General features: G+C 31.1%; 2 long non-coding RNA genes across 4 annotated transcripts; one reads left to right on the forward strand and one right to left on the reverse strand.

Annotated features, from left to right (window-relative positions):
• Positions 1–1,776: 1,776 nt before the first annotated feature.
• Positions 1,777–5,012, forward strand: LOC110266076 (uncharacterized). Of its 3 annotated transcripts, XR_015896670.1 has the most exons (4): positions 1,777–2,569; positions 3,530–3,590; positions 3,665–3,717; positions 3,789–5,012. It is a non-coding gene; the product is annotated as an uncharacterized LOC110266076 (long non-coding RNA). The 3 variants fall into 3 exon arrangements; XR_015896669.1 differs by having other exon boundaries at positions 3,530–3,878; positions 4,026–5,012; XR_015896668.1 differs by having other exon boundaries at positions 3,665–5,012.
• A 1,560-nt stretch (positions 5,013–6,572) lies between these two features.
• On the reverse strand, positions 6,573–7,469 carry LOC107612162 (uncharacterized). Its single transcript, XR_001613620.3, has 4 exons — positions 7,185–7,469; positions 7,000–7,059; positions 6,845–6,925; positions 6,573–6,698 (listed from the first exon to the last, which is right to left on the reverse strand). It is a non-coding gene; the product is annotated as an uncharacterized LOC107612162 (long non-coding RNA).
• Between the last annotated feature and the right edge of the window lie 1,119 nt (positions 7,470–8,588).

Raw genomic sequence — 8,588 nt, forward strand, 5'->3', positions numbered from 1 at the left:
TAATTACCACAGATATGTGGATATTATCCGATCTATGTGCATCCCTATTTCTATGTTGAGTTTCATACTGTGTTCTGTGTTTCAATGTTTATATTATGTGCTTTGATTTTGTATTTTAGTGCTGAGTTTCATAGTATGTGTGATGTGTTTAAATGTTTGTGTGCTGAGGTCTATTGTTTGTGTATTGTGTTTTATTCTTTGTGCTTTGGTTTATTTTATGGTTTTAGTCATGAAATGCAATGGCAAATTTCTGTTCTTAGCGATCACAAAGGAACCTACATTTCGTTGCTACATGCCTCTAATTAATTTGCTTCAATCTAACCAACAAAAAGAAAACTATTCTAATCTCATACTTTGGATATCTGGAGGATTAAGAAAGTACTTATCAAGAAAGGTGGCTCTAGACAGAAACATGAGAAAGAGAAAGAAACGAAAAATATTATTCTATGAGTATATGTATGTAATCTAACATTCAACTTCATCTAGACAATATGATCTAACATGACTACATGAATTTTTGTAAAGAATTTATGACATTCGATGTTTTCCACGATATGTTGCGGAGATTTTCAAAGCAATATAATGTTTGATGGTAAAAATCATACTGTGAATGCAATAGGGTTTGGGGCTTTAAGGAATATCTCGGCATTGAATTTGAGCCACGCTCTTCAAATGGAGCTTGTTAAATGTTATGATCCTGAAAACGATTGCATAAGAACTCCATATGCAGATATATGCTCCAATCCCAATCACATCAATAAAGATTGGGTAAGCTCTAGGTCTAAATTCAATAGGTATTTTTTGGTGTTGTTTTCTAACATCTTTGTGCTTTATCTTCAAATTAGTGTGATGTTTTTCATTATTTTTATTTTTTAAATATTTATTTTATGTGAAATTATACCTTCAAAGATTAAAGAGTATGAAATGATTGAAGATATAAAGAATATAATAATGCCAATCTAGAACAAGTCTCTGTCAAGGGATATGGTTCTCCAAACCACCATTGATACTGATGAGAACAGAACAAATTTTAAAAGAGCATTTATTCTATTCATTCAGAAAAGCTTTTTGTACCAACAGCAACCCCAAAGATATCTCCAGTTCACTTCCCTGCAATTCTGGATATAAAAGACATAATTGAGAAGAATTAGGCTAGTCGTGTCAACGAATTTCTCATAGGAGGTATCAAAACCTTCAGGGAAAGGAACAAAAAATCCATCATTGGGTGCACATACGCTCTGGTCATCATATACTTCCGCAGTAAAAGGTAGGGGATTGAGCCAGTACCTAATGCCCCTCAAGGACCATGGATGTTGTATTGGAATAGGGACAAATTAGTACAGAGAATTGAGGATGAATACAAAAAATATAAGGTAAGTTTGTGTATTGAGATCTTTTGTTTATGTTGTCCATTCTTAGTTTGCTAAATATCTTAAATAACCATTTATTTCAGGGCCTCATAAAACAAGACAAAACAATGAGAAAAAGAGCTCGCATGGAGGCCAAAAAGACTGAGAAAACAATAGAACCTCCTACTTCCACATCTGATTCAGAAAAAAAAAAAAAAAAAAACAGAAAACAAAACTGAATTAGATTCTGAGTAAGATTCACACTATTTTCCAATAAATTCTTTTCTATTATAAAATTAAATCTCTTTCTTATTAAAGATTTTTAAATGTATTCTTAGAATTGAACAACAAAAGTGAAAAACAAAAAAAAAGGTAGAGAACAAAGTCTAAAGAAGCTCAAACAACAAAGAAAGTAAGTATATGTACTATAAAACTTTTAATTCTGTGTTGTTCCCTATTGATATTATTCTATGTTTTTTTTTTGTGCTTTCTTCAATAAATTTTTAACTATTATACTACAAAATTAACAAAGCCTAAAGAGGCTCAAACAAAAAAATTCAACAAAAGAAGAAAACAAATGTGGGTAAAAAACAAAGAAGCATGGGGCTTCAAATGAGTAAATTTGTTTTGTTTTAAACTCCCATGAGAATTTGTATGTTGTTTCTATAGTTTTTTTATTTTCTTAGCTAATTTTTCTGGTGATTTAGATCCACAAGCAATTATGAACCCTCTAACTCCACACAAACAAGCACACACAGCGGAGAACATGATCTTGCCGGTACTCCAACCCCTAAGCTTAATATACTAACTTTCATTTATTCTTTGTGTAAAATCTGATTTAATATTATCATATATCTTTAGTTCTTATTCAAATTTGTTTTAAGTTTTATTAGAAAGATTTTTATAAGAAAAAGGAATAGACGAGGAAAAGAATATAAAAAAACAACATTGCAAAAAGAAGATCAACAATCTGCAAAGAAAGCAAAAGAAATAACTCAGGATCAATCCCACTACTAAGATGTAAGTTAATTATTTTAACTAAATAAATTATATAATCCATTGAGAACTACTCCATTTATGTTTAGTCAATTTATTTGTTTGCACATTGAGAGATAAGGATAATGCTTCTCGTGATCAAAGCCATTCATTTGACTCTCTCGATGAAATACTCGAGAAAAACAAAGATCCCATGGACAAAGATCTTATTGATGTTTCAAAAAGTGAGTTTCTCAATTTGTATGCTATACTTTCTAGTTTATGTGTTATGCTACAATAGTTGTTTGCTAATCTGATTTTTGAGTAGTCTATTCTTCTTAAATGGAAATCTCCTTATTTTTTGTTGAAATTAAAAGAGTATCCCTAAATTCATAATAATAATATCTTCTTTATACTGTAATTTTCAATTGTTTCAATAAAAAAATTTCGAAACATTAGAAAAAAGTAAGTTGACCTAACCCATTGAATCAGAACTATATCTACTATTCTGATATTTAAATTTGACATAGATGAAATTGATCTTTTTTTAGACTTTTTTTTTATTTGTATTTCATAAGAATTAGTTGATATTTACGATTAAATCCTTCCGTTCCTTAAGATTATATTGGAATATTTTTATATTCCTTTTCTATCGTTTATTTCAAGCTCCAAAATATAAGTCATTTTTTTTACACAATAAAAGATCAAATTTCATTTCTATAAAATGGGATATGGTATATAAAAAATACATTAAATTATGGCTTCACATATCAAATATTTTATTTTTCTATTGGTACTTTCGGTATATTTTCAGCAATTAATGACAGAAAAAAAGAGACTTTTCACTTAAGTCTCTTCTATTATTATTTCTATTATTTTATTTAATATTAATTAAAATATTTTAATTCAATTAATATTAATTACCGAGATAGATAGATAGATAGATAGATAGAATTATGGAAAAAGTAAATAGAAAAAATATTAGAAATTTCTCTTTCTCTTACCGTGATCTACAAAAAAGTAGTGTTTTAGTTTTTTGTTTTTGTTTCATAGATAGATAGATGGATAGATAATAGATAAAATTATGGAAAAAATAAATAGAAAAAATATTAGAAATTTTTCTTTCCCTTACCGTGATCTACAAAAAGTAATGTTTTAGTTCTTTGTTTTTGTTTCAACACTAACTCGCATAATTTATGTTTCAGTCTTAACTGAACAATTTGTTCCAGTTCTCATATTGGAACATTTACCAACTACTCCCTACATGTAAGATTTTTTTATGATTTGAAATTCCTTGAGAATTTATTTGTCATTCTTTAATAAAATTCTAAGTTTTGCAGTTTTCAAGATCTTGGTGATACATCTTCCAATCGCACAAGAATGTTTGACTCTAGTACGTAAGTTATCCTATCTTACTAGTGTTTCTATCTAACATGTTAATATTGACATATTTTTCTTCAATAGCCACACTATGATTCTTGGAAGCTCCCTAGACAAACAAACAGAGAAATGTGTTGATGGGCTAGTAAAAGACTAGACAGATGCTGTTGAAAGGTGAGTTTCTTTGTTTGTGTGCAAGAATAGCTAATTATTGCGCTGTATTTTGTATTTTATATGTTGAGAACTAAATATTGTGTGCTTCCATGTTTTCTTACTCACTTTTATATACATTGATAAAAACTAATATAATTGATGTTTCAGTAAAAGAGAAAAAGTTATCAATGTTCTCAACATCCATCCCTTTCACATGTAATATCTGGCATTAAGGAAGAAAAGGAGAAAATTGTTGACCCAGCAACTAAAGATCAGACAAATGCTGCTGAAAGGTGAGTTCTCTAATTTTATGTGCTAGAATAGTTATTTGTTGTGTTGTACTTTATATTTTGTGCCGAGCAGCAAAATTTCTTTTGTGTAACCAAACTCCTTCGTTTTTTTTGTATAGTTTGGCTAAAGCTAATTAAGCAGATATTGTTGTTAAGTTGCGGATGGTTGAAAATATTGCAACGGAAAAAGATTTAGATTTCTAATGTCTTCCCTTTGACCTTGGGATTGATACACAGCCTGCTGAATTTGTTGTTATCAATCAGGCAATGGATTCAGGCGTTAAAGCTACACTAAAGTTTGTCAAACTCTCAACGCCATCCATGACAACATAACCAGCACCGATGGAACGGGTCCTAGATAAGCTTAAGAATCCAACAAAAGAAAATCAAGTTTTCACACGTACATCAGACCTAATAGATTAGCCTAATTACTGGGCAACCAATGAAATTACTTTCCAGAACAATGAGGTCGAAGAGTTTTTCAAGCTAAATGATCTCAACTGCTACTTTGTGGGATATAGAGATCATTTCATGTCAATATCCCCTGAAACATACATTGAACAATTTGTAAGACTCTTTCTTATTTCCTTGATATATTTCAATCTTATTTGAATGTATTTTTTCATATTAAATGCTATATAACTACATTTCTCTACTTTCTTTGCACACAGTTTGTTAGGACATTGTGTTTAATCTTGAACACCAAAAACATTATATTAAGAGGTTTACAGACCAAATATACTGCGTACCCCCATTCATAATTATATGTTACTCAAGACTTTCTGTGTTGTGCTCTATCATTCATGTGTTTTACTATCTTATTTATGTGTTGTATTCTAATATTAATGTGTTGATGCTTATTATTCATAATACACAGTGATAAGCTATTTACTATCTTATATAATCACCTTATAAATTGCTTATCACTGCGTATTATGATAATAAACATAAACACATTAATAATAGAATACAATACATAAATAAGATAGTAAAGCCCATGAATGATAGAGCACAACACAGAAAGTCTTGAGTAATATACCATTATGAATAGGGGTATGCAGTATATTTGGTCTGTAAACCTTTTAATATTTTTGGTGTTCAAGATGAAACATAATGCCCCAACAAACTATGCAAAGAAAGTAGATAAATGTAGTTATATAGCATTTAATATGAAAAGATACATTTAAATAAGATTGAAATATATCAAGAAAACAAGAAAGAGTCTTATGAATTGATCAATGTATGTTCTAGGGGATATTGACATGAAATGATCTCTATACCCTAGTAGAAATTGGGATCAGTTAGCTTGAAAAGCTCTTCGACCTCATTGTTCTGGAAAGCAATTTCATTGGTTGCTCAATAGTAAAGCTGATCTATTACGTCTAATATAGGTTTGAAAACTTGATTTTCTTTTGCTGAACTCTTAAGCTTATCTAGGACCCATTCCACCGGTGTTGGTTGTGCTATCATGGATGGCGTTGGGAGTTCAGAAAACTTTAGTGCAGCTTCAACGCCTAAATCCATCACCTAATTGACAACAACGGATTCAGCAGGCTGTGTATCAATCATAAGGTCAAATGACGGACATGCGAAATCTAAATCTTTTTCCATTGCAATATTTTCAACCATTCACAACTCAGCAGCAATATCTGCTTGATTAGCTTTAGTCAAACTATACAAGAAGCAAGTAAATTTGGTTACACAAAAGAAATTTTGCTGCTCAACACATAAAATACAAAGTACAGCACAACAATTAGCTATTCTAGCATATAAAATTAGAGAACTTATCTCTCAACACCATCTGTCTTATCTTTAGTTGCTGGGTCAATAGTTTTCTCCTTTTCCTCCTAAATGCAAGATGTTACATGTGGAAGGTGTGGATGTTGAGAAATATCTATAACTTGTTTTCTTTTATTGAAACATTGATTATGTTAGTTTTGAACAGTATATATAAAGTGTGTAAGAAAATATAGAATATGTAAGAACACAATATTTGGTTCTCAACACATAGAATACAAAGTATAGTATAACAATTAGCTATTCTAGCACACAAACAAGGAAACTCACCTCTCAACAGCATTTGTCTAGTCTTTTAGTGGCCCCTCAACACTCACTTGATTGACAACAACAGACTCAGTAGGCTCTATTCATTGTTGACCTACTTGTGTCAGAGCTACTTTCTCAGTTGATGATTGTGTATCAATTCCAAGGTCAAAGGACAGACATGAGAAATCTAAATTTTTCTCTATTGCAATATTTTCAACCATCCGCAACTCAACAACAATATCTGCTTGATTAACTTTAGCCAAACTATACAAAAACAAAGGGATTTGGTTACACAAAAGAACTTTTGCTGCTCAACACATAAAATACAAAGTGCAGAACAACAATGAGCTATTCTAGCACATAAAATTAGAGAACTCATCTCTCAACAGCATCTGTCCGATCTTTAGTTGCTGGGTCAATAGTTTTCTCCTTTTCCTCCTCAATGCCAGATGTTACATGTGAAAGAAGTGGATGTTGAGGAACATCTATAACTTGTTCTCTTTTACTGAAATATCGATTATATTATTTTTTATCAATGTATATAAAAGTTGTAATAGAACATGCAAACACAAAATATTTGGTTCTCAACATATAAAATACAAAGTACAACACAACAATTAGCTATTCTATCACAAAAACAAGGAAACTCACCTCTCAGCAGCATCTGTCGAGTCTTTTAGTGGCCCCTCAACACTTTTCTCCGTTTGTTTGTCATCACCAAGATCTTGAAAACTGTAAAATTGAGAATTTTATTAAAGAAAGACAAATAAATTCTTAAGGTATTTCAAATCATAAAGAAATCTTACATGTAGGATGTAGTTGGTAAATGTTCCAATATAGGAACTGGAACAAATTGTTCAGTTGGACTGAAACATAGATTATGCGAGTTAGTGTTGAAATAAAAACAAAGAACTAAAACACTTATCAGCAAACAAATATTGTAGCATAACACATAAACTAGAAAGTATAGCACACAAACTGGGGAACTCACGTTTTGGAAGCATCAATCAGCTCTTTGCCTGTGGGGTATTTGGTTTTCTTGAGTATTTCTTGAGTATTTCATGAATACATACACACCTAACACATATATACATACATATACCCAAAAACTCAGTATCCAACATACTCAAAACAAGAAATAGTTAGGGTTAAGGATCCTTACCGTACCCACGGACCAAACGAACTAAATCCAACAAGTTCCGAAAGCTAAACCGAACCAAGAGTACCAAATTCAACAAAATCTCAACATGGGTGCTCAAGATTTTTAAAAATCAAAGGATAGATCAACTGGAGTGAGAATGAGGCTTACCTATGAAATTGTTCTGATAGACTCGTAGAGCTCAACACAGTGGACGCGTGGCCGCAAATGGTGCGGCGATCGGAGCTCGGAGCAAGAAGTTATGGTAGATTTAATGGAAGACAAGGGTTTGTTCCTCACCTTCTTCCTCTTCTGGCCTTGAAATGTGAATGAGGAAATGAAGGGAAATGTTATGAGCTGAAACTCATAATTGGGGTGTGGGTTTTGGACCTTGGACCCATTTTGGACTCGGTTCGGCTTAATTTTGAGCCAAATTCTTTGAAATTAGTGTCAAAATTCTCGTTTTAATTAGCTCTAACCTATTTTAATATAAAATTCACATTTCTAATTTATTTTATTAAAATTTAATTTATTAGCTAATTATTTACTAATTTTACGGAATTTACACTTTGTCCTCAACGTTTTTTGCTTTTCAGTTCTAAGAATAAATTTAAAAATCTTTAATAAGAAAGAGATTTATTTTTTTTAATAGAAAATAATTTATTGAAAAACAATGTGAATCTTACTCAGAATCTGATTCAGTTTCGTTTTCTATTTTTTCTGAATAAGATGTGAAAGTAGGAGGTTCTATTGTTTTTTTCAGTCGTTTTGGCCTTCATACGAGCTCTTTTTCTCGTTATTTTGTCTTGTTTTATGAGGTCCTAAAACAAATGGTTATTTTAGATATTTAGCAAACTAAACAAGAATGAACAACATAAACAAAAGATCTCAGCACACAAACTTATCTTATATTTTTTGTATTCATCCTCAATTTTCTGTACTAATTTTTTTCTATTTCAATACAACACTCATGGTCCTTGAGGGGGACGGGGGCATTAGGTACTAGCTCAACCCCCATCTTTTGTTGTGGAAGTATGTGATGACTAGAGCGTATGTGCACCCATCCATGGAGTTTTTGTTTCTTTCTTGAAGATTTTGATACCTTCTATGAGAAATTCGTGAACACGACTAGCCTAGTTCTTTTTAGTTACGTTTTCTATATCAGAATTGCAGGGAAGAGAATTAGAGATATCTTTGGGGCTTTTGTTTAGCACAAAAAACTTTTTTGAATGAATAGAATATATGCTCTTTAAATTT

The sequence above is a fragment of the Arachis ipaensis genome, chromosome B8, assembly GCF_059453495.1.
Source record: "Arachis ipaensis isolate K30076 ecotype BB chromosome B8, ASM5945349v1, whole genome shotgun sequence".
In the NCBI taxonomy this organism is placed as follows: domain Eukaryota; kingdom Viridiplantae; phylum Streptophyta; class Magnoliopsida; order Fabales; family Fabaceae; genus Arachis; species Arachis ipaensis.